This window comes from Balaenoptera ricei, chromosome 12 (genome assembly GCF_028023285.1).
Source record: "Balaenoptera ricei isolate mBalRic1 chromosome 12, mBalRic1.hap2, whole genome shotgun sequence".
In the NCBI taxonomy this organism is placed as follows: domain Eukaryota; kingdom Metazoa; phylum Chordata; class Mammalia; order Artiodactyla; family Balaenopteridae; genus Balaenoptera; species Balaenoptera ricei.
The window spans coordinates 36,989,043-37,011,015 of record NC_082650.1 but is presented as its reverse complement, the minus strand read 5'-3'; the positions used below and the strand labels follow the sequence as shown (position 1 = coordinate 37,011,015).

Genomic DNA, 21,973 nt, shown 5'->3' with positions numbered 1-21,973 from the left:
GACATCTTGTCCTTGATTTTGTCCTCTATCAAGGATCCTAGGATCCATTCTCACCCTGTCCGGTCACCCATCTTAGGATCACTCCAGTCATTTCTACATCCTCCCCTTCCTGAGTCTGGCTCTCCTGGCTACTTCCATGCCCTTCCCTAGAGTCATTCCATTCATGCTATACTGTAGGAAATTCTGAGAGACTGTCTAAAGTCCAATGGGTCTAGACACACCCTAGTGGCATTTCCTGGGGCCTTGACACCACCCCTGCCTGAGGGTCTACCAGGACAGCAGGCACAACCTCTCTACCTTCAGATTCACTAAACCTGCTTGCATCCTGTCTCTCCACCACCAAGTTCACTTGAGTTGGGGAGTCAGAGCAGAGGATCTTCTTTCCCAGGAACCCATAAAAAAGGATGCCACATACAGTTGTATGGTTTGAACACTGCACAAAGGTACTTGCTTGAGTATGAGTAGGGATGAAATCTAGAAAGTCAAGACCCTTGGCATGAGGCCAAGGCCGCTGGAAGAAGGAGCAGCTTTTGTCTTTGTATAAAAGTGTTGTCAGCCACCTAAGCCACCGCCCTTGGGAAGGATCTGCTCAACAAGGCACTTTACTGTAATTCATTCACCAAAATGTGGCCTTTTTCTAATTTTCAGAATGAAGCTGCATAAGCAGCTAGAGGTCCTTTCTTCCTCTCTAAATCTCTCTCTTCTCCCAAGAATTGATAGCTTTTTTATCTAGTCTTGAAAGCTCTAAGGCTTCTTCTGACTTACCATATGTTCTTCCAAATCTCTTTTTATTCCCTAAGTCTTTTTCTATTCCCACAAGGGCTCAAAATGTTGCAACTCAAAAGTTGTTGACTTCCTTTTTTAAATGCATTCAGTTGGGTCATCTTTTCCCTGAGGCAGTGAATGCAGAATGTGCTAGTTTATGGAATGGGTGAAAGGCCAGGACCACCAGGAAATACAGTGGGAAAAAAAAACCTCAGTTAATATTTCAAAATGTCATATTACCACTGTGTGGGCATAGACCACTTCTGGAAGGCTACACTTGTCTAAACTGTTAGCAGTAATTCTCCTCAGGAGTGAAATTTGGGGATGAGATCTCTATTTTTTGCTATATAAATTTCTGCATTTGAATTGTTTTTATAAGGAGCTTGTGTGACTTTTGCAAATTTTCTTGAAAGACAAACATTTTTAAAACTGGAAAAAAATGTTCCAGTGTACTTTGTGAGTGATGGTATCCAGAATGATACCTTGTTTGTTCTCCCTTCTCCTGAGTGCTTTGTGCTACACCTACCTCTCTATGGTCGAGTTAAACTATTTTTAAATTCTTGATCACTGTATAAATGATGACATTAGTGTGAGTTATGGAAATGGCAGTATTAACTGATGGAAACAATATGGATTAAAATGTGCATAATTGGCATAATTTAATATGATTTACCTTCCAGGTGGGGCCACAAAGGGTCCCATAACTGGAATTCCAATTTCTCACTTCCTTTTGCAGATGAGGAAGGGCCAAAACTTAACAGATAACAAGAGTAAATCCTAAAGGGTGGCCCAAAGGAACAGAGCTGGGAGAGCTGGGACAAAGCTCCTGTCCTCCAGATTCCAGGCCAGTGTCTGTTCTGTCACAAAACACACCTTCTCAGTTTGGGCTACTTCTCTTCTTTAGTGAATATAGAGAGAATGGTGAGCAGAATTGGATTTAAGTGAATGAAGTTTAAACTTCAAGTGCCTAATTTGCATGGGCCCTTTCTCATGTCCTGAGAGGGCCATAGCATTTTGTTCACATGGGCACCTGATTTTGTAAAATGTGCAAAGTAAAATATTTTTTAACAGCAATTGGTTCAGGCCACTGTCTCTTTCCACTCCAGCACTTCCTCCTACTAGGTGACATTGGGTGGCCATGTGACTTTGGAGGACATGATTAAGGGGTGGTTGATTCAGCTGTGGATACATATAGTTTCAGTACATTGTCATATATGTATATGGTTCACAGATACTCCCATGAAAGTCGTCACCAGCTATCCCCATGCAAGTATAGAGTATAGATTCTAAAAATCTCCTTACAGCCCACTGTGTCAACTCTCCTGGCCTCCTGACACAAAGGTTCAGGGCCAGACAGTGATTCCTTCATAGCTCAGCTCTGACAGCATGTGATGGTGGAGAGATGATGTTGAAATGTATGGAACCAGAAGCTAATCCATAGAAAATCCTTTCAAATATCAAGTGCGTAAAATTTTAACAGAGGATTTGGTTCTCATCAAGTTCTTATCAAAACAGATGTTTTCTCTTGTCAGGAATATATTTTAAAAAGCAGTGCATACAATTATAAAAGGTCCATATTTCTCACAGTTTATGCTAATTGTGTGAGACAGAATTTATCAGAATTTCTAGATTTGAAGGGAACAAACCTTTAACTATATTAAAAATAGAGAGCAGGTCTATCACAGTTCAACAATATGATAAAAGGTTTTCCCAATTTGACAACAGTTGTAAAAATTTACGACATTACTGACAACGATGGTGCTAAAATTTTTAAACTAATAATTTTTAAAAATATTCAATCAAGACTAAAATATCTTTCTTGTCTCTCTACAGAACATAAAATTGATATTTAGTAAAGAAGCAAAGAGTATACAGACAAAACAGTATTTTTTAAAAAGTAGTATAGAGGTGTGGCATACAGTTAATTTAAAACTTGCTCTTTTCAGATTTTTTTTGTATTTGTGACTTTATGAACTTTCCTATATTGTAATTTGTGTGTGTTTTTTGTACCTAATTCTGTATTCGTTTTTTGAAAGAAGGCCCCTCAAATTATTATATGCTTCAGGAAGCCATCAAACCCAGATTCACCCTGACAGGGAACATAGTTTTCTTTTGATGGTTGCCTCTAGCAGCTTTGTTAATCCCTGCCTTTTCCTGATTTCCCATCCCACTTCCCCCTACTTCTTTTTTCTTTTCTTTTTTTTTTTTTTACTTATTTTTGGCTGTGTTGGGTCTTTGTTGCTGCGCGCGGGCTTTCTCTAGTTGCGGTGAGCGGGGGGGCTACTCTTCGTTGGGGTGCATGGGCTTATTGCGGAGGCTTCCCTTGTTGCAGAGCACGGGCTCTAGGCTCCCGGGCTTCAGTAGTTGCGGCGCGCAGGCTCAGTAGTTGTGACACGGGCTTAGTTGCTCCGCGGCATGTGGAATCTTCCTGGACCAGGGATTGAACCCATGTTCCCTGCATTGGCAAGCGGATTCCCAACCACTGTGCCACCATCCCCTACTTCTTCGATCCCTCATCCTTGAAGGTAACACACACAGAAGGCTTTCCAAGATACCTAGCCAAAATTAATGGTTCTTGTTTACAGTTTTCACAGCAGCCAATATTTGCCTCTGACATCACACTTATCAGAATCTGCCCTGGATTAATTTATACATCACATATATATTGAGGACCAATTATATGCTGGGTTCTGTGCTGAGTCTCAGTACTTCCTTTGGTCCCAGCCTTGCCCAGGATCCTGAATTTTAGAAGGCCCTCCAGCCACGCCCCTCCAAATGGGCTGGAGGTCTGTGGGCCCGGTGGGGCATGCTCATCCAGAGCCCTGGTCTCCTTTCCTAAATCACATACCTGGGACTCCAGAATTACTTGCTTAAATCCACACTGAATCTGCTTCTGCACGGGCCTCTTACCCTGGTCCTTCCTCCAGAGAGCTGATTTGCCATTGGTATGCTCACTCCTAGGGCCAAAAAGAAGCTGTTATTGCAGTAGGGGAGAAGGTACAGGGCTTGGATATAAAGGGGGAGATCCTATGCTGTAATGGGAAAAGAAAGGAACAAGCTAGTAGTTTCATTTCTATCATGCCCCAGACCCTACAAATGTCAGTTATGGGCCTGCTAAGACTGTAGTTGGAATGTCTATGTCTTGTTTTTCATCCCAGAGGTTCCTAAACTTTCTCTGCCTCTATAATCTTTTAGTATCTTTGTAATTTTTTCATGGCATAACTAGGGCAAAAGAAATGCTCAACAGTTCCACTTATTAAATCCAAGCTACTTAATAGTAGTAATTCACATGATATCTTACAGATGTCACATTGTTTCCCTCAAAAATGTAAAGTATCCTGCAGCTACCCTATGAATTTTCCAGAGACCTGGAATACCTCATTGCACAGTTTTGGAACTGTGTTCTATCCACTAGGGTATGAGTTTCTTTGGAAAAGATATTGAGTCTCATTCATCATGACAAATTATATTTTCCAAAAATGACCACATTCGAGTCCTACAGGCTTTTCTAGAAAGTTACCACTCTCTCAAGGAGATACGAAGTCTAATTCCCTTCCCCTTGAATTTGAAGGGACTATTGACACACCTGTAATCAATGAAATGTGGCAGCAATGGCACTGCATGACTTACAAGGCCAGGTCATAAAAGGTGATACAGTGTCTACCTTGTTACCTTAACCTCTTGCTCTGAGCTGTCATGTAAGCAATCCAGCTGCCTCGATGCCTCCATGCTGTAAGGAAGCCCAATTTATCCCACTCAGAGAGACCACAATGACAGGCCCTGAAGCTACTTGAAGGAAAATAGAGTCCTCAGCTCCTCTAGCTCCCTCCTCTTCCAACTCCAACCACTATCTGAGTGCAACCATATAAGGCACCCAATGCTGTAACCACCCATCTAAGCCCTTCCGGAATTCCTGCACACAGAATCTATGATCATAATAAAGTGACTGCTGTTATTTTAAGCCATTAGTTTTGGAGTGATTTTTTTAGACAACAATGGTAACTGGAAACATTTTTTTTCTTATTGCCTTGACAGCATAGTATATTGAATATTTTGAAAGGTTAATAAATGCTCATCAAATTGAATGGAAAAATGGAAAATCTCAAAGTACCAGTGATTAATCTAAAGTTACACAGGTATATGTTGAAAATATGGAAACTTAGGTTATATGTATTCTGATTTCATAGCAAACCTAGGGTACTAGGGTTTGATCTTTTTAGAGTTTTAATAAATCCCTTAAACGAGTCAATTACCTTGCCTTTTGTCTTCATGTCCTCACAACAAAGGGCAGGAAAATAATTCTAAATACTCACTAGCAAGCTCACTATATCATGAGGTCACCGTAGGGGTCGTGTATGCTGAATTATCAATTCCAGTTAATTGAGGATTTTAATTAGTCAATTCAGATTAAGCAAGGTACTACTATAATTGGTGGATTCCAAAGGCAGCCATCTGTTCCTTTTGTGAGTATTAATACTATGTCCTATAGCGTCTATCAAGGAAAAGAATTTGTCAAGTAGAAATTCTCTTAACATTAGCAAAAGGTGAATGCTTAGGAAATAAAAGGGAAGAGCTGGGGAGAAAACAGACTAAAGACAGGAAAAAAGAAAAAGCCTAGGAAGAAAGCAAACAGTCCAATTATTTGCTATGTTAAGAGAATCAAACTGAATTTAACTTAGACATCTGTTTATGCCTGTTTTTTTTTCCACTGGAGTGGAGGGAGGTAATTAAAATGCCATGTAGCTGCTTGCCTTGTATGCATTTCTAAGCATAATTCAAACTCTTATGAATCTGCCCTCTCAAAGAAATAGCTGATTATAGAAACAGAACAAAACCTCTTTGATCCCTCTTGTGATACAACTAGGTCATGAGAAGTAGAATTCCAGATATATTTTGTTTTAAATGATTCTTCATGAAAAATCTGACTTGGGGAGGTTTTTGAAATGAACAATGATGGAAACCAAGGCAGAATATAAAGCAAAAGACTTGTTGACATAAAAAAAACACCAACTCTGCAAAGATTACCTAAATGGACTTATTGTTGACATGATTTTTTTTTCCAACCTCCTTCATAATAGGGATTTTTTTCCTAAATGAACAATGCCGAAAAGGTGCAATGATAAATTTCAGGTGCGTGTAACAATAGACGAATTGTGCCATGCAAAACCCCATGACATCTTGGGTACTGGTGGAAGAAAAAAAAGGACAATATTTATGAGTTTCTCATAAACTTCAACCTGTTTTTCTAGTGGTTTTGTTATCTAAAATACATAAATGTATCTTTGTCTTCTAGGCAGAAGAAAATTATTGTGCTTTTGGAATTAATTGTGCCTCTCTCTAAAAGCAAAAAGTTAACATATTTTGCAGAGAACCTAGTATTTTTTAACACTTACTTGTAAAATAATATAATTAAGATAAGGCTGTATATCAATTAAGGTGGTTGTTTTTGTTTTTGTTTTTCCCCTTACAAAGAACAGACAACCTCTTACAAACTAGTTTAAAAACCAAAAGAGACTCACGTAACAGTAAAGTTCAGAGTTAGGACTGGGTTCAGGTGTAGCTCAATCAAGAACATGCCTCTGTTTTTCTACAATTTTCTTGGTTTTGCCCTTCTTCATAATGTCATCTTCAGGCTTCCCTCATGATTCCAAAACAAGTCTCCCAGGAAGGTGGATTTCATGTGCTCTTACTCACATCTCCTAACCTGCTTGAGATTGAATTTTCGGTGCAATCTACTGATTGGTCTATACCAATTCAGGTCCCACTCCTGAACTGAAGGCAGTTCAATCCCACGCAACTAACAGCTGCTACACAATGAGGAGGGGTGACTCTTCGAGGAAAATCTGAGTACTGCAAGGAAGGAGGGAAAAGGTGTATAGGATACCAGAAGATAATTGATGTTCACTACAGGTAGTTCGTGCAAACGGTCACAGCAGCGCTTATGTTTTTGGGCAAGTATAACTATGGGAAAGTATAAGATTTTCACTAGAAAAAACAACCCTTCTGTTTAAATTATGTTTTTAACGAATGCAGAAATAATGAGTTTATCAGAAACAAATCAAAGAGTCAAATTAGCAAGAATTTCAACTATGGAAAATGGTTTATGTAATTCTGATTCATCTAGCAAATATTAACTGAGTACTTACATATACCAGGTGCTGTGCTAGGTTGATATTTTTATTAGTCTATTAAGTATCATTGTGATATAAATAAATACGTAATATAATTGCTGGTAGCCTAAGACATATTATTAAAGTTTAAATAAATAACATATATGATTTCTCTTAGGCTTTTAGAAATAGGCCCCCCCCTCCAAAAAAATATATTCATGACTACCATTGTGTATCATGAGTGATACGAGGGCCCCAGATTAGGAGCAATGATAAAAATAAAACAGAACAAAAAGTGTAGATCCTAATATATATGCATAAATCATATAAATCCTATACACTGTTGGTATTAACTTTAAAGCTCAATCCTCCACTAAATCATTCTCTAGCACGAAGATACACTCTGATGAGGGGCTTCCAAATTTCTTATTTACCATTTACTCCCCTACAGGAGTCAGACCGAGCCACCTGGACTCAATCTGAGCTCAATCTGGGGTGGTTTCTTCATCCTATGACACGGAGCCACTCAACCCCAGAACTCAGGGTGCCACTGGGTATGCAGTACAAGAATTAACCTTAAGAATTAATATCATTAGTGTTCAGATAGCTCATACCACTCACAAATTTCCCTCTAACAAAGAATAGTCTGAATTTTATATATTAGTCAAAAACCTAGCAGAAGCGTACCCAGGATGACCCAAGCATGCAGTTGACTTCGTATCAGCAACGAATGCACACTGAGCACTCACTTTCCACTTTCCAAATTTCTGTCCTGCACCCACACAGCCAACTTGTGTTCAGACGATCATTTTTACTAAACACTTCACCTCCCACAAAGCAATAGTGTGTATGATTTATATAATTAATGTTTGTAAGGGACTGCTAGAGCCTGGTCTGAAAGATGCCTTTGAAGAGGAAAAGATTGTTGATGCTATGATGTCCTGGATTTCATATCCTTATCAAGACTGCTTCTATGAGGAAAAGCTACAGAAATAATAGATGGGACCATTTTTATTCAGCACAGTTACAGGTGGCAAAACACTGCTGTAGGACTCAGGCAAGAATATGTCCCTAGGCGACATCAACTGTATAAACATGTATCGTGTCAATCAGTAAGAATGTAGGTACGATACTTTATAGACCAGGGGTAATGTTAATTCCATCCTGCTTACAGTGTGCTCTGTACTGGAAAAGTTCAAGGTGCTTTGCAAGCACCATAATTTAGTGAAGCATGAAATGAAAGCTACACATAGGAAAGTTGAGGTATTTTGAAAAATTAAGACATTATCTTTATTCAGCTATTAACCAAGAAGGATTGACATTCAGTACTACAAATGCTTTCCCCCATACAGACACTTCTGTTGTTATTTAGGGAAGGAAGGTAAAGAAAATTGATCTTCACTGAGGGTATACAATGGACTACACATTGCTAGGAGGTTTCACATTATTTATCTTGTTTGAACTTTAAAACATCTCAGTGAGGTATATTTTATAGTTGAGGAAACTAAGGCTTAGAGGAAACATTAATCTGGCTGAGATAACATAGGCTACCATGTGACAGAGCCAGGAACTTAAGCCAATTTTGCATGATTCCAAAGCCATTGCTCTTTCCATTACACATACAGCAGTGGACTAATAAACACCATCAATCTAATAGTTTCTTTCTTTTAGGAGCTTGTCCTTACCTTTGCAAAGAACCGAAGGAACATATATTTTTCAAATAAATTATTCTTGAAATACCCGTGAAGCTGTCTCATACCACGCAAGCCCTCATTTCTCTTTTCCATCCCTGAATTGTGGACCAGAATATACAGTTTAGTATTTAATTACTTACAGGAAGCCTCTGTTTTAAAATAGTACCTGATTTATACCTACCCACTGCCAATCAGACACATAAACCACCTCCAACACTTCTACCATCACTGGGGTCAATAAAGTCATGACTATGGTAGGAATTCCAAAAGGAAAGAAAATTATTGAGTTCATCAGTGAAAACACAGAAAGTATCTGACAAAACAGGAATGCCTTAAGATACTGTGGATGGGCAGGCAGACTCAAAAAGCTCTCAACTCAGAAGTAAGTTACCCTCCTGTAGACTGAAATTTTAAAAGATACTTTGTTATGCTATTGGAATTTTTTAAAAATAGCAAATCATTTAAATTCATTTAAAGGATAAAATATCCTTTTCCTAAAATACACATTCCACCAAGGGGCATCTAACTTTCACAATTTAGGGATAATTCAGATGGTTTTCCCAATAATTCTGTGAGATCAGTTGCACTGAGGAACTGTCCATTTTTATTAGGAGAATGAAGATGAAAGTAGTTAATTTTGAAGCATGGGGCAGCTTGAGGGAAGTTCAAGGATCAAGGTACAGTGCTAGGCTTGGGCCAGTATGAAGGCATTCAGTACTAGTAACCTGGGGAGATAGGATTAATAGAATAAAAGGTAGATAAAAAGGGATATGAGAGGATGTTAAGAAGACATTAGAGGATTTGGGAGAGGTATTTGACAAAATGATTCTAAAGTTCTTCCAGAAGTATAAATACAAAGGACACGGCCAACAGCTGAATGGATATACAAAGTGTGGTATTACCTACAATGGAATATTATTCAGCCATAAAAAGGAATTAGGTTCTGATACATGCTACAACATGGATGAATCTTAAAAATATACTAAGTGAAATAAGCCAGGCATAAAAGGACAAATATTGTATGATTCCACTTATATAAAATATCTAGAATAGGCAAATTTACTGAGAGAGAAAGTAGATGAGAGGTTACCAGGGGCTGGGGGAGGAGGGTTATAGGAAGTTATTGCGTAATGGGCACAAAGTTTCTGTTCGAGGTGATAAAAATTTTAGAAAAAGAGTGGCGATGGTTGCACAATACTGTGTATATAATTAATGCCACTGAATTGTACACTTAAAAATTGTTCAAATGGAAGATTTCATGTTATGCATGTTATGCCACAATAAAAGAAATAGTAAAAAAATAAGAAGGGACAAGTCAAGAAAAAAATTAAAGAACAAAGCAAGAGGAATGAAATTAGTCCTTGCCTTGCTATTTATTAAAATGCATTATTTTAAAATTATGATCATTAAAACAGTGAGATCCTGGCACAGAAACAAAGAAACAAATAAATGGTATCAAGTAGAAAGTCTATAAGCCGACCTGATTATACACATGTATTTGGTATGGAATAAAGGAGGAATTTAAGTCAGTGAGAGGAAAGTAATGTATGAGCATCAACTAATGAGCCACTTGAGGAGGAACTGCCTCCTGAGGGCAGGAATTCTGCCTGCCTTACACAGCAATTATTCCCCAAGCAAAGTCATACCTGGTACATTGTAGGCATGCAGTTAAGGTTTGTTGAATGAATTAAAATTCATCCCTATATAATAAAATATACCAAAATAAATTCTACATTGAATAAAATTTTTTTAACTGGAAAAAAACATCATATACTGATAAACATGAAAAAGTAAAAACCTCTGTACATATACATCAAAAGGTGCATAAATAAGATTTAAAAGAAAATGAGAAGGGCTTCCCTGGTGGTGCAGTGGTTGAGAATCTGCCTGCCAATGCAGGGGACACGGGTTCAAGCCCTGGTCTGGGAAGATCCCACATGCCGCGGAGCAACTAGGCCCGTGAGCCACAATTACTGAGCCTGCGCATCTGGAGCCTGTGCTCCTCAACAAGAGCGGCCACGATAAGTGAGAGGCCCGCGCACCACGATGAAGAGTGGCCCCCACTTGCCGCAACTGGAGAAAGCCCTCGCACAGAAACGAAGATCCAACACAGCCATAAATAAATAAATAATAATTTAAAAAAAAGAAAATGAGAAGCTGAAAATATTATATATGTATATTTGTAATATATGAGACCAACATTGTGCCTTTATTTATAATTAGCACTTTTAACTCAATAATAAAAGGACAACTACCTCAAGAGAATAATAAAGTGTTATCAACAGTCATAAAAAACTACAAATAACCAATAAGACTATGAAAAACATCTTACATCATTAATAATCAAAAAAACTAAAATTAAAATGATAGATACTATTTCACCCATCAGGTTGGCAACTATCAAACTATCTAGTGTTAGCAATGATTCAAGAAATGAGTTTTCTCACACATTGCTGGAAGGGATATAAATTGGTCAAACTGTTATGAAAGATAATTTGGCAGGAAATACCAAAACTGTTTAAAATGTGAATACCGTTTGGTCACCTGATTCTATTTCTAATAATTTAGATTAAAAATAATTTAAAACACATACACATTTTTAACCTACAAGGTTGTTTATTTCAGCATTGTTCATAATAGAAAAAATATTATAAACATTTAAATGTCCAGCGATAAGGAATCGTTAAGTGAATTTATGGTACATCCATACCAAAGAATACTACACTATCAGGAGAAAAAAATGTTATAGACTATTTAACAAAATGAGGGAAATGTTCATTTTATATATATTTAGATTTAAAAGCAGGTTATTGGGCTTCCCTGGTGGCGCAGTGGTTGAGAATCTGCCTGCCAATGCAGGGCACACGGGTTCGAGCCCTGGTCTGGGAAGGTCCCACATGCCGCGGAGCAACTAGGCCCGTGAGCCACAACTACTGAGCCTGCGCGTCTGGAGCTTGTGCTCCGCCAACAAGAGAGGCCGCGACAGTAAGAGGCCCGCGCACCGCAATGAAGAGTGGCCCCCGCTCGCCGCAACTAGAGAAAGCCCTCTCACAGAAACGAAGACCCAACACAGCCAAAAATAAATAAATAAATAAAAATTAAAAAAAAAAAAGCAGGTTATTAAATATTATTAGGCAAAATGATCCCATGTTTTGTGAAAAGGAAAAAATACAAAAACTGAAAGAATAATTATCAAAGTACTAATGGTGATTGTCTGTGATTGCCAGGTTAAATGGCAATTTAAATGTTATTATTACTAACACAATCTACTAATTGTTCTTCAATGAACATGTATTGCTACTATAATATAAAAGCAATAAAAGATGGCTTTAATTTTCATAAAGAAATAAAATAGCAAGGAAGTTTGGCCTCTGTTCTCAGGACCCATGATTAATCAGCTATAATATCTGTCTCTTTCCCTGTGTCAAGCACATTTCTAAGAGCACTTGACACTATTTTGTTTGATCCTTACCCTTTTATTAGGTATCATTAACCCCATGAATGAGGTCCTGGGTTTAGAAAAAGGAGTGTGTTCAAGGCCATGAAACTAGTGGCAGAGCTAGGAATGCCCCCCTGGTGTCTGATGCTAAAGCTTATGTTCTTAACCACAAACTTTCCTGGCTCTGTTATGGAGTAGTTAGGCTTTTTGAGGGTAGACAAAAAACTAACCACCAGGTATCACAGTTTCTATGAGAAAATGTTTTGGCATTCCAAACAACACACTTAGAAATGGTCATTGGGAAACAAATTTTTCTTAAAGTGTGTCACTTCTACCGATTTGCACAGTCTGTGTCTGTGTCACATAAATTCTTCTCAGAGGCAAAGTCCAGTACTGGGTAAGAGCACTAGCCCAGAATTAGATTCCCTGGGTCAAACCTGACTCTACCTATCCCTTAAGACCCATAAAACTTGTGCAGTTATTTAACATCACTGGGTCTGATTCTTCATCAGTAAGATAAAGATAATGAAACATCCAGTTATAAGATAAATAAGTACTAGGGAAGTAATGTACAACATGATAAATATAATTAACACTACTGTACATTATACATGAAAGTTGTTGAGAGTAGTTCCTAACAGTTTTCATCACAAGGAAAACATTTTTTTCCCATTTCTTTAATTTTGTATCTATATGAGATAATGGATGTTCACTAAACTTACTGTGGCAATAATTTCATGATGCATATAAGTTGAATCATTATGCTGTACACCTTAAACTTATACAGCGCTGTATGTCAATTATATCTCAATAAACCTGGAAGAAAAAACTAGAAATAAATAAATCTAAATTCACATACATGCATGCATACATACATACATGCAATGATTGTCCTACCTCAAGGGGTTCTGGTGAGGATTAAATAAACTAATCCACATAGCGCTTTGATAGCTTAGTGTCTGACACATAGCAAACACTTGATAAATGGCAGTTACTCAAACCATTAATGTATTCTCTGGATAGTAAACTCTCCAAGGGCAAAAATCACATGTTACATTGCTTTTGAATTTCTTAATGAGCACACTAGATGTTTGTTCAGTGGATTGAAGCTGAATGTGAAGTATAATCTGAAGGGAAGTCTCTGCACTGCAAGCTTTCCGCTCTGATTCAACTTCATCGAGAGCCCGACCTTGCTAACCTTTGTTCACTAATAGGAGCCTTGTTTTATTCTCACCTGCAATGCAGTGACTAAAAGAAAATCACAATTTTAAGGCTGTCTTGCATTTCGTTATTAAACATTATTGCCGTTTACTGATTGCATATCCAATATTTAAATGCAAGGTGCTTTCATTTCAACAAGGCCTTTCAGGGAAGGATGTAATTTTACTAGTCTAAAAATCGTTAAATAACACCTGAATTGTAACATCCTTGAATGTTTATTTATGGCACCCTGTAGAAAAGTAACTGTAACCTACTTCTCTCTTTCAGCAAGAAAGTAGCAAGAAGGAATCAGGGCTCAATCTTCCACTGGAAGTATTCAATCTGGATAAATCTGAGATGGCTAGCAGTGTTCATGTGCCATGTGTTACTTTGAAGTCAATGAAGCTGAAAACCTCACTTTAGAAAGTTCTCTTAATCCTTGAGAGTATAACAGTGTGCTGATTTTAATTATGACATGACAGGTTGTAAAACAAATCTATAAATATTGATGTGCAAGTCCTGGCATAATTCTGTGAATACTCCACAAAACGGGTAGTGAACATGTTCTTTCATCTAAATTGGGTCATATTAAATAAACCCAAGGAACCCAATTAAAAGCAGTGAGTTTCCTCAAGACTCAGTTAACAGTCTTACCTGACAATGCTCTTCTGGTGGCTAAATGACTTGCACTGAGCAACAAAGATGAAGAATTCCATTTATAAAGACAAATTGTCCTGGAATTTTTCTTCTATTATAATGTTTTCAATTCAAATTAGTGACAACTAAAACAAGGAAGAAACTTGACTGGATCAATCTAATGAATTATAGCTCTAAACATGTCACTTTTCTTAAAAACCTCCAGTGACTCTCAAATGACTTCAAGACATGCAGGTTGGCATGCAAGCTCCACCAGGACTTGGCTACAGCTTAATTCATTTCCCAAGACAACTAACTCTTTCCCTTCCACCCACCTTTCCTCCATATCCTTCACTCCAGCAGAGGATCATCCATCTTCCCCTAAGAACCGCCTGCACTCTTCAGGTGTCTTTGCAAATGCTGGTCCTTCTCCAGCAGAGTGTATTTGTGAGTGTAGTTATTCTGGACATCCTTCAAGGCTCTGCTCACTTTTTCCCTTAATCCTATGATTGCACCAAAGGAGAGGTAAGGGGTTAGAAACCTCCCCTTCTCATAATGCTTAAGAGCAATACAAAGACATCTCAATAAACATAATATCTAAATAAGAATAGTGTGATTGTCATATAAACAGAAATTGAAGACAAAAGTCTTTGGGCCACTCCCACCCTTCCAACAGGGTTGCTACCTCTGATCTTATACAAAAATTCTGGCGCTGCCTCTGATTCGATCTCCCTTTAAAAATGAATCTTCTTTCTCTTTGTGCCCATAGCGTGCAGTTTTCCTTTTACTTTGGCCTTGACTACATCCCATCTCGGTAACAGTTGTTTGCGTTTAGACTGCCGTGTTATTTCCCCTGCTATTTCCTGAGAGCAGGAATTGAGGCTTACTCACCAGGTATCACTCACACTGCTTAACAGAGAGAGAGCATTACTCGAAGTAGGTGTTCAGTACTTAGTGGCCTGGAAATAAGAACAGACAAATTGAGAGGCACAGTCTGAAAAATCAAGCCATGGTTAATGAGTTAGCCTTATTAATTTCAAGTACACACACTAATAGTTCTGTCAGTGATTTCTGTCTATAATCTCTTTGGCTTTATTTTCAGATCATTTCCTCCCTCAGTTCTGTTTATTTAGTCCCCACTCTGATGTTCCTAATGTATTAGTTCCCAAACTACATTTTTGAATGAGAACAAAGAGTTTCGTTGTTAAAATTAAAGTATGGACATCCTTTTCCCAATTCGCACACACACAAAAAAATAAATTTATGGTTAGTATGTTTTCATTTTAAATTTTGTTCAAACCTTTGTTATTTCAACTAGAAGCTATGCACGCAAGTATATAGTTAGTTAATTTATCAATATTCCATGCGTTCATGTACAGAGAACACGATTTTTCAGTTGTTCACCTGAACACCAGAGAGACTCACTCTCCCAACCCTTTAACATAACAAAAGCTTTAACATAACATTGCACCAAGAGGTTCAACTATTAGTCTGCTTTTCTAAGGATCCACATTTTTTAAATTGCATAAGAAAACTAATTTTAAATGTAGATGATAGAATAGATAAAAGATAACATATTTCAGTATCTAAAATAATATAAACTGGAATACAGTGAATGTAATTTTTAAAAGTGGAGAAAATACACACAAAAATATACAATTTGTAAATTTCATGTTACAAATGGTGGTTTAATTACAAAATGCAGCATTTTCCTCTGTGATGTGAGCTACTGGTCAGTGCCAGATATTACGATAGCCTTTTATAAACTAACGATCAAGTCATGTCAATTAAAAAACCTTTAATTATTTTGTGCCTTTTTTATCTGTCTAGCTACAGATACTTTTATCTATCCACTTGTATACAGGGAGACAGATACATATACACCCACATACACCGTTTTATTGTTTTTTTCTTTTCTATCCATAACTTGGCCTTCTATTTTCAGACTCTGTTAATGCTTCTGTTGAGACTGTTTTTCTAGCAAAATCCTGATAGCCAGCCTTGACAAGTCCTGCAGTGGTGTGAGTTTAGATTCATGATTCAATAATGCCCTAGGAGTCTCAGATTAAAAGTGCTATGGAAACGTACTTTCCATGTACCTTTCTTACATATTCAAGGCAGAGTGCACAGCTTCTCCATGCTGCAGCTGAGCATGGTTGCTCTCTACTAAGCACCATGACATTTTGTTTCCAAACAGACTGCACTGCCCTGATGAATACTGCAGTTCGTCACAGAACTGTTTTCTTTATTCATTCCCTAGAAATGGAATGAGCTATTACTTAAGACCAAAATCTATCTCTAAAAAATTTTAGTCATATGTTCCCAATACATTATGACGTTATTAAATTATTTTGAAGTCTAAAGCCAGAAAGAAAAAAAAAAACAACTTCTGTGCTGTCCCTTCAAACAATAGATGCCAAACTTGCTATTTTTCTGTTTCTTGTAACATACTACTACTTCAATAGGCTTACAAAACATGAAGGTCCAAAAATAGCCTTCAATTTTTCTACAATAAATCTAAAATTAGCAACTTCTTATTTCCAATCTATGAGGGGTTTTTTTTCCCCATAAAGTCTCTATCAATTTAAAAATAAGCAGATAAGGGCATAAATGTGCACACAGCTAATAAAAGTATCCTAAAAAAAAAAAAAAAAAAAAAAAAGTATCCTAATAAAAGCGTGAAGAAAAATATACATGGTCATTTGCATTATACTGGGAAATTCTTTTAGTCTTAAACTTTTCTATAGCACTTGATATTTCAGAAACCTGTAGAGTCTCTTTCACTTTCATCAAGTAATACCAACCAACCAGATCCATTAATCTTTGATTTAACTTTTTCTAAAACTGAAAGAAATTTTCCTATGGAGAATCCACATTTTTGTAACTCTGTGAGGCACTGGTCCTATTAATGCCAGTTTATTAATCGTGAGAGCATAGAAAATGACTTATTCAGCTATTAGGAGATAAACTATTGTCTTCATTTATACATAATACGAATGTTCATGCAATAATTAATGTAGATACTTGGGGAAGAATTTTAGACAAAGAAAATAATTGTTTTAAACAAAATAAAAATTTTAAATCTGTGAAAAAGGCAATCACGTAGCTTGTTTAGAATTCAGCAGCTGGATAAACTTTTTCTTTTTTGACAAATAATGTGCTTCCTCTTTTCCGATTACAAGAACTAGAAAACTCACTCTGTTTCTTCTGACTTGGCTGCCAGGAAGCTCAGGAGTGACCTCAGGGCCCATTCACAGCAAATGGTTTCCTGCTCATGTTTAAGTATATTCTTTTCAATTTTTTTCATGATTTTTTTTACTTCACGGTTGTTTATTTCCATTTTATTATTCTGATGTATCTAAATTCTGTATATATGGAAAGAAGCAAGGAGTTCATTAATTTTGACAAGAAATTCATTCACAAACCATTTATTGTGTATCCATTATGTGTCAGGCACTATTCTATTCTAGAGGATGGGGATGAAGTTAGTTAAAAGATGATTTCCATGAGAGGAGCGAATATTTCTTATTGTATTCCTAAGAGAGAGGGGGAAAAAAATCTCTCAATCAAACCAACTTCAAGAAAATGAAAATTTAAAAGAATTTCCTTAATAGAAAAGCCTACCAACATCAATTTAACACTCACAAAGAGGAAGTTAATATAGTGAGTTTAGTTATCTTTTGACTGTTGCTTACAGGGGTATGGAAAACTAGTTACTTAATTATACAACCCTCTTCTCCAGTGTCCTGCAATAAAACCAGCCTTCCTCCTTGGGCATGTGCTAGGTACTAATAACATCACTCATGAAATAAAAGCTTTTAAATAAATTGCCCCTTAATAACAGAGATCAATTTAAACATTCTAATCTCCAAGAAAGGGGCCTTTGGGTCTTAGACTTCCTACCTTGAAACTTCTGATGTAAAAACTAAGTAGCACCTACTGGGGCAAGCCAAGAAAAAACGATGCACTTTTTGTGGGTAACCAGGCAAGGATAATTGTTAACTGGTAAAGCAGTTCCCTTTTATAGATGACTTCAAGGTTGGTGGGCCTAAATTTGCCCTTGCTTTCAGCTTTGTTTTGCTTTACTAGCTTGCAAATATGTGTCACACAGTGACCCTAGGTTGGCCTGCCTGCTGCCAGACTGATGTTGAGAAAGGTATTGAAATTTACAAGGATCTTGCCTTTGGCCTCCACTCTCAGGGCGCAGCATTCTCACACACTTTAAAGTGTTGCCAGCTCACAATAGCCTTGTAGTCAGGGAAGCCAGCCCAGCAAGGCTGCCCACAGATGCACGTGCATGTCACCTGCCCCAGCAATTGCAAATAGACTAGCACATCTTGGGGCGACCTGCTTGTCTTCCATTTGCAAGAGAAAGCTGTGTAAATATATTTCAGAAAGGGCAAAATATTGGACTTCTCAATATGAACTATGTGCACTTAGTCTTCTCAGACTAACATAAAGGTCTTTAAATAACAGAGCTGCCTGTATTTCACTGTGAAGCTAAGTTAAAACATTTTTTTAAAGTGGTGTCATGTCTTAGTGACTTTCTAACGAACCCAAACACTGGAGTGGCTGACACTTTTTAAAGTAACTGTAAGCAGTACCTCAAAGGATTCAGAGAAGTAACAAGTAACAAAGTGTGACCACTGATCTTGAAAAATCAGAGTGCTCTAATGAGGAAAAAAGCAGACCTAGAATTAAAAAAAAAAAAAAAAAAATCCTACTTTCCTTCCAAAAATGCTGCAAGGAGAATTTTAGAATGCTGCAAAGTAATCACTTCATTAATTTATGCAACACAACTCAAATTTTGTGGGACAAGCTATAACAGGGTCAAAATGGCCAGATGTTTAAAATACAGGTGCAAAAACTGTAACTTTATATTAAATGAGTGAGGGAAGAGTTGGGGAGGCGGATCAGGACCACTGAGCTTGATGTTTCCAGATCTCAGCATTCGACATCTCACTCACGTCAGTAAGTGAGTTAAATCACAGAAGGACAAAACAGGGAGGAAAGGACCAATTTCGGGAAGACAGCTGAGTCTTCCCTCCTCCATTTCGTTTAGATCTGTCTTTCTGGGCTTTCTTTCCTAATGGCATTTCGTTTGTAGGGAAGTTCTTCGTATCTTTCGGTCTAATTATCTCATTGTACAAATCTTTGAAAAGGAACGAACTGTGGTTTGCTCTGCGCGCGGACATCTTTTCTTCTGCCCGAGTTCTTCCTAAGCCTTCAACCAACTTTCACTGAAAAGGATGTCGCTGAGGGGCGATGAAGCTTGAAATCCCGCGGTTTTCTCATTCTCTTTTCTTTCTCTCTGCAGACGCCACCCCTACACCTCGCTCCCGCACTCCAGAGAATCCACCACCGTTTTTAATGATGCTGGGGCGTTTTAAAGAGTTTCCTCCGTTTCTGCCTCTGACCCGAGAAGCACTTTCAGTGTTAGACAAGGCGCCTGACCAGGGCATAGGCAAATGGGATATTCGAGGGGAATAAAAGACCTAATTGAAAAATCTCGTGCTGCCTAATTGCGATCAAGTATCTTGCAGCTAAGTTAGCATGTTATTAATTTGGTCGTGTTCAAAACGCCGAGGTCTTTTGCCTTATGCGTTCTTGTTTATTTAACAGACGTATAGAGCGCTTACCACGTACCAGGCACTGTTCTAAACGTTTTTAAAATATGACCCTCTTTGCTTAAGAAGTATTTTTAAGCGACAGTAAATCTGCGTGTGCATTGCGAACGTCCCTGCCATATTTTTCTTTATAGCATGGTACAGTGATTAAGTCTTCAAAGACAAATATGGAAAAACTTTAACCAGCTGCAACTTTATTTCAAGCAAGTCATTTCCCTCTTCGCAATTTTTCGCAATTATTATAATTAAATACAGTTAGATAGTGAGAAAGAACTCTTAATTTTTTTTTTCAGTGGTGATCTCAGGTTTTGCCCCCGGCGTTTCGAAGCGCCCGCTAATTTGATCGCGTGGCCAAGGTTAATTGCATCTGTAGACATTCGCTTTCAGAAAAATGCGCACCCTTCGCTGAAAGTCGTGAAGGCTGAGTTCGCCCCAGGCCGGAGGCGGCGTGTCCCCGCGTGGCCTGCGCGGACTGGCCGCGGGCGCATCCGCCGGGGAGGTGGGACGGGCGACCCGCGCAGATCTGGCTCTTCCCTAGCCGGGCTGTGAGGACCGAGAGCCGAGTGACGTCGGGGGAGGTCAGAGCCGAAGGGAGGCGAGCCCGCTCGGCTCCCCGCAGCGCGCTCAGGCAGCCGGCGCTGCAGCGAAGCAAAGGCCCGGAGACCCGCGCGGAGGGGAGGCCCACAGCCGAGCTGGGGGGTCACCGCCCCCCGCGGCCTCGAGCTGACCGGGTGCATCCCCACCAGGCCCCGCCCGGCCCCCGACGACTGTGTGTTTTGCCCGGTGTTAAGTTTCAAAAGTCAGGACGGAACGTTTCGGGTTTCTGTTCACACGGTTATTGCAGGCGCCGCGGTGGGGACCGCACAAAAGAGACGAGGGCGTGTGGGGAAGGGGTTTTGTGGTTTAACGAGGGCTTAACCCGCGGACTGCAGGTCCTTCCCGCTCTCCCCCTGCCCTGCCCAGACCCGGGCCCGGTCTTTTCAAGTCTCATTCCTTCCTCTTCTCCTCCCCGCCCCGCGCCGGTCTTGTGTGAGGAGAGAATGGAGTGTCAGAGGGGGACGCGCTAAGCAGATCCCCAGAAAAATAAGACTCCGTCGTGGCGTAGGGCTGTGGCGACTGATTGACGCCTCTCTCTCAGAGGCTTTTCTGCCCTAAGCACCGAGCTGTCCCGGCGCAACGAGTGGAGTCTCGAGTTCGACCCCGACCAACCCGGCGCCCGCCTCCCGGTACCGCGGCGCCCCGGCGGGCCCACCGCCTCCCGCTGCCCTCGCATAGACACAACTGCGTAGCCGGTTCAAAAAAATACCTCAGAGCATGGAGGGAAAGAGCAGCTTGAAAACATGTTTTACAAGCACATCTAGAGTTTTATACAACCCACGCTGTCCAATGCACTAAAAACTGAACACGCATTCGTCTTTTAGAAAACAAATTAAATTTCCAAGCGCAATTTTTTTTTTCACGTCCGGGATTCTACTTAACTCTACCTCTGCGACTACCCAAACCAGGGAGTGTGGAGAATTGCAATTATCTGGATAATCCAAGCCCGAAAAACTCGAACTTGAAAAACTACTAAAATTGTGTCCTGAAATACCCTCATCATTGCTCTAGTCCTTCCTGCCACCAGAGTAGACACAACTCCAGCCCACGGTCTACTCAGCGGGATCTATTATCCGCAGCCTCAGTGGCCAAATGCAAAGAACTGATTAGGTGCAAATCGAAAATCGTTTGGTGGCCGGTCTCTCAGACCCTCCGACCGCCAGCTGTTAAGTACCTGGTCGGGGAAACTTGCGTCCTTATCTGTTCACAGCCCAGAGGCCGCGGAAGTAGCCTTGGGAGTTGCCAAAGAGAAAAGCAACTTTGATTTAGGGTTTTCGAAAACCCCAGAGGGCAAATGTGACCGCCAGGGTCAGTCAGTCAGCAGTTTTGGTCCAGACAAGGGACAGCCGAGTGGGGCGGTTCGGTTAAGCCACGGCGCCTTCCGACGTCACACACGCTCGCTCACACTCAGCCACGCGCTTGGGGTTATTCTTTAAACACAGGGCTGAAACTTCACCGGCAAACGGCTGGGTGCGGAGGAGCGCCAAAACCCGAGGTCCAGAGCCCGCCCCTCGCCAGCCCGCCCCCGTCCCCGCCCCCGCCGCGCCCGCGCCGGCGCCGGCGCCTGTGCCCACGTCCGCGCGCTTCCCTATCTAGAGGTAGCGACTTCGCGCTCCCGCTCGCCGCCGCCTCTCCCCACCCGCGCTCAGCTCCCGGGCCCCAGATGCGCGGCCGCGTTCCCACGCCTCAGCCGGAGCTCCGCGGCGGGGTTTGGCGAGCGCGGCCCCGCCCCTCCGCTCCGACCAATCCCGGGACACGCTGACTCCCGAGGAGGCGGTGCCCGGCGGAACTGCGGGGGCCTGCGCGCTGGAGGCGGGCGAGGGGGCCCCGCCCGCGCGGGGAGGTGTGGCCGGCGCCGGCTCTTGCTGCCGAGCTGGGCTGCAGCGTGGGAAAGAGCCGCGAGGA

At 40.1% G+C, this 21,973-nt stretch overlaps 1 long non-coding RNA gene across 1 annotated transcript in view; it reads right to left on the bottom strand.

Moving 5' to 3' along the window:
* Nucleotides 1–14,295, bottom strand: part of LOC132376289 (uncharacterized) — a 31,279-nt gene extending 16,984 nt beyond the window's left edge. Inside the window, exons 1-2 of the long non-coding RNA XR_009506266.1 lie at nucleotides 14,180–14,295; nucleotides 3,614–3,722 (exon numbers count right to left, since the gene is read on the bottom strand). This is a non-coding gene — a long non-coding RNA (uncharacterized LOC132376289). The remainder of the gene's footprint in view (nucleotides 1–3,613; nucleotides 3,723–14,179) is intronic.
* Between the last annotated feature and the right edge of the window lie 7,678 nt (nucleotides 14,296–21,973).